General features: G+C 34.7%; 1 long non-coding RNA gene across 1 annotated transcript; it reads left to right on the top strand.

The window, feature by feature from the left end:
• Positions 1 to 5,078, top strand: LOC104649705 (uncharacterized). The gene is made up of 2 exons (XR_743618.4): positions 1 to 671; positions 3,337 to 5,078. It is a non-coding gene; the product is annotated as an uncharacterized lncRNA (long non-coding RNA).

The raw sequence follows: 5,078 nt of genomic DNA, 5'->3' as shown, positions 1-5,078 counted from the left end.
TGAAAGAAAATCCAAATTCAGCCCGTACGACCCCCCTCCAGTGAGAACGTGATTTCTCAGAAAAAGAAGCGATAGGCACAGATCGTTCTCCCATCCCCTTGTCGTTTTCTTCGAGCTCTTTTCCCACAGTACTATTGTAACAGACGCAAAACGTTCTTTGGCTCGAGATCGAGCCACATATTCCCCCTAAGGACACCAAATCGATCGAAGACGTTCGTCCCTCTTTCCTCTTCAGGGATAGAGCTGAAACCTCAGAAAAAGGTGTTGGTCTTTTTCGGTGAAAGAATTCAAATTTGTTGAAGATGAGTTTTGATCCGAATTCGATCCGTTTATTTTATTTAAAAAAATGAAAACCCCAGTCATTTTATATGTATAATCGCCTTGGTTCATTTGGAAAAGGGGGGGAATTTTTTTAAAAAGAAATACAGAGGAGAAAATTATTTTTAGGAAAAAGAAAAAAAAAGAGCAATTTTTTTGAGTTGTCGTTGGTTTGGAAATTCTTGACAGAATTTCTAGCAAGTTACTAAGAATACGCTCAAATATAACTCCGAACAAAAAATTCTTGGGTTTGTTGTCGATTTCTTTGATTACTGTTCGTATCATAAGTTTTTTTTTTCGTGGTAAAGTTCGTCATCTTCTATTCATCGTCCCAGAGTCGCTGCCCGGAAAAGGTAATGCCTCCCTGTTTAGTATTTTTCTCGTCTTTTCTATTTTAATGAGATGTGTTAGTTGCCGTTATAGATTGTTGTCGAATTTTGTGTTTTAAAATATGATGTATGATTGCTCTTAATCGATTTTTTTTTATTTCGATATCTCGTTTGAGTCAATTATAGTTGAGATATTTTGAATGTTACATACGAGGCGATTTTTGTGTACTCTATAGTTAGTTAAACTTTTATTAGTTTCAATCTTGAGTGTGTCAACTGTCCGATGTTTGCTTCATTCAATGTTCAATGAGTTTTCTGCACTATAATGTCATTGGGTTCGTCTTTGCTTATTCGCGGCGCGATTTCTAGTCACAAGTTAGAATAGGTATCTAGTTTATGTCCGTCGAGTTATTTATGTGTGTATGACCTTCATTCTTCATGTTACTGTGTTTCTTCCTATCTTTTTTGTTTGAAGGCATTTTTGTAGATTTTCCATCCATTGATTTTATCAGACAAAGGGAGATAGTTAGGTTCTTAATTTTATGTTATATATATATTACTTGGGTGCTTAATTAGGTGTTTAGTTTATCATAAGATTTGGGGAAGCCTCTCGTTTCCATAAATTTATACGTTTGGAGTTTTGTTAGAGTGGTGTTATCCGCCATCATGTCATGCACAAAAATGAGAATTAACTCGTGGGCCCAATGGGGGGTTAGTTTCATTTTGATGAGTATATTTGGAAGCAATAGTTCATGCATGAGTAACTCTTTTGATTTTCCACGTCACTCGTAGTCTACTACCGTTAGTTTCATTTTGATGAGTATATTTGGAAGCAATAGTTCATGCATGAGTAACTCTTTTGATTTTACACGTCACTTGTAGTCTACTACCCTTTGTCCTTACATCTTTATTAATGGATAGAAACAAAAATAAAAAAAAGAAGAAGAAAAATTGTTTGGTATATTCTAACTTGGAAGCTGTTGTACATTTGCTCAAAGCATAAACATTGCTGTTCTGTTTACTTTAGATCCTAATGTTTTTTTGTTTCGCATCATGTGAACCCGTATTAAGTTCGATTGGACTCATTGTTTCGTCATCTCCCCGCTTTTCTCCATCCATTCAGCCGTCTGGGCAAACTTAGGAAGTGGGTGGACATGTTAAAATTAGCAATATTGCTGGAAATTGATTTTCCAGCCCCCGAAAAGCCGAAAAATAGGTTGATATACAAATTGTATACACTAGTATACAGTATGAATATGCCATACATAGTTGAAAATGTGGCCAAGCAATGAAAAACGCAAAAATACAAAGTTTTGATTGAAATCACAGGTTTGAGAGCGTAAAAACAGTTAATATACATAGCATATACATCGAATATACACTCAAGGTGTATCATGATTTTGAAGGAAATAGGCCTAAAGGCCCTGAAAATTGCAGCGGCAGAATTCGGGCCTAAGGCCCAAATTGGATATCTCTTCTTTTCTTATTTATTTATTATGATGTTGGACTAACATATTGGAAAAATTACATAAATTAGTACATTTTAATAAATAATTACTGATTTTAGTAATACTTTTTATTTATTACCATTTATAACAATGCTATGTCAAATCTACAATATGAATTAAAAGTGAATTATGTATGCAATATATATGAATTATAATTGTTTTTTGAAATATATTATGTTTGTTTGGTAAAAATTTGACATATTGTATTATAAGTGTATTAAAATGTGCGATAAATGTATTATCCATTATTAAAATTTGTATTATATATGAATAATAAATTGTTATTTGTAATATGTATTAAACTTGTATTAAAAATGAATTAAAAGTGATCAAGTGAAAAAAAGATATTATTGCTATAAATGGTAAATATTTTTTTATTTTAGTATATTTATGTAAGTTTCCCTTATTTGATTTTTGGTTTTAATTTAATCACATCCCTAAAATAGCCATTTCTCTTTATATTAAAAAAATACAAATATTTATTTTATAGATGTTTATTACTTAGAGTTTATTTTAATATTGATCTTGTTAACACATAAGACTTATTTTTTCACTTTAACCCCCTATTTTATTTTCCCCTTAATATAATAATTAAATTGAGCAAATGAAAAAAAAATTCTTTTACTTCAATTAAAAAATTAAAAAGTTGTTTGAAAGTCATTTTAGTCAAATTGATGGTCAACCGCAAGTTAGTGGGCATTCCGAGGGCCTAACACCTTCTCGAAATGCACATTTGAACTTCGAACCCTTTTAACTGATTTTTATCTGTTTTAAATCTTTTGAAAAATAATTAATAAGTTTTTTTTGACTTTTATTAAAAATCAAGTGGCGACTCTGTTAATTCGGAATTAGCGACAATTTATTGGTTCGTTATGCGTCCAATGGTTGTCGCGAGTTCCAGCCCAAATTGTCCATTTGGGTTCCTGGTCTTTTCAAAAGTCACTCCTAGTCAACTAGTGTAAAGCTGGGCTAAATCCCGAATTTAGGAGCATTTGAACTAAGATGACCCAACGCCCAAGGCATGTTGGGCCCATTAGAAGCCCACCTTGTGTCTACTTGGCCTAAATTGCCAAAAATAGACAATCATGCTTACGTGTTGATTGAAGGATGTATATACGTTTTAAAATAATTTATTATCTACGGGGTGGGGGTTGACTAATTTTTATTTGCTATTTTTGTAGGATGAATTCGACACACGAGCCTTTGAAAACAAGAATGATTACTATCACTGATCCCTTCCTCAAAGTATGGTGGAGGTTCATGAACAACGACAATAAAATAATCGTTCAGAAACACATAGGTTACCTTCCATCGCTGCTAGAGATGAATGCTTGACCTAGCCTAATTGAGACGATGGTGAAATTCTGGGATTGTGAGAACATGGTCTTTCAGTTCGGGGAAGTGGAGTTGACGCCAACTATAGAAGAAGTTCTTATCAGCTATGAAAGTGTCGCCATGTGCAACAAAAGGAAACGACATCCAGATACAGATCTCCTAAATTTCATAATATGAGATTTCACCAAAATTAGAGAAAAATTGTCATTGGTTAAAGCCGAGTGGATGGAAAAGATCCTTGGTCTAAATATAACCTTCAAAAAACTATATTATCGGTTCGGGCGTGCAAGGGATAATGACAAAAATTAAGACAAGTTCGTTTCAAAAGAAAAATGGAAAAAGACACGTTCCCTCGCATTTGCAATATGTTTGCTCGGAACGATGGTTTTCCTTCGAGGACCAAAATGTACTATTCATCTTAGTGTGTTTATGGTGACTCATGCCATCTTCTATAGAGTGAATTATAAAACATCAACAAATTACTACACTTTAGCACCTATGATTCTGGCCGACATCTATAGGGCTTAGACAAATGTTAGAGCGGAGAACGCTTTTTTCAAGGGTGTAATCTGATACTACAGTGGTGGATGATGCGACATTTGATCAAAACTCATAATCCAAAAGAACCAGATCCCCTAAGGCGGTCAAACGAGCTACATGGTCATGATTGGTGGTTATATCACAATCGTTGCAATAAGACTGGAGGATAGAGTTTTTGATATTCGAGGCTTCGAGAGCTGAGAGAAGAAGACGTACAATGGTCAATAGATAGTTTGGTGGTAACTAAGAATATGGTGGTTCAAATAGAAAATGTCCCTTATAAGGTATTTGCTGGGTTAAGAGGGACTAGACCATATGCTCTCAATCACGTTTTGAGACAACTAGGAGGGAAACAAGAGTTGCCCCAGATTGCATATATGAGGAAATTTGCAACTGACCACGAGAATGGACGAGTTGCGTTTGCTAAAGACATGCATAGGATGTGGAGATTTCGAAGAGTGTTGGTGAACTTGTACCAAACATGTTTCGTCCAGAATGTTCGAGGGAGTACAAAGAATGGTTGAAAAAGAGTCTAAATGGAACTATTGAGCCTAGTCCAAACGTTCCTCACATTATTGCAGATATTGGAGCCCAACATCAAGTCCGACTTCACCGACTTCAAGAGAAGTTTGATAAAAATAAATTAGAGCATCAACGTCGTCACTCAGAAGACGCCAAGTCATAGCTCGATTGAAACAAGAACTGCGAAGAGCCAGACAATGCATGGCAGAGTTGGATGATAGCATGGAACAACAGATTCAGTCGATAGAGGGGTTCATACATCAAGAAGGAACTCGATTGGTGAGAGATCATTTATGGGCGAAAAAATATGCTATGTGGGAAGAGGTCAACATCGCCAAGAGGACCAGAATTGACGAAGAATCAGAGGAGGCTTGAATTTTATTTACCATCCCCTGCGTGGGACTGCTTTATTTGTACTTCATTTTGTAATTTGTTTTCAAAACTATTTTTTTGTTTTATGTTTATAAGACATTCTAGATGTTATTAATGAAGTATTTTGGGAATAAAATATCGGGTTTAAAAAGCA

This window comes from Solanum lycopersicum, chromosome 10 (assembly GCF_036512215.1).
Source record: "Solanum lycopersicum chromosome 10, SLM_r2.1".
Classification (NCBI taxonomy): Eukaryota; Viridiplantae; Streptophyta; class Magnoliopsida; order Solanales; family Solanaceae; genus Solanum; species Solanum lycopersicum.
Note: the sequence above shows the minus strand (reverse complement) of the source record. Positions and strands in the feature narration are given on the sequence as shown.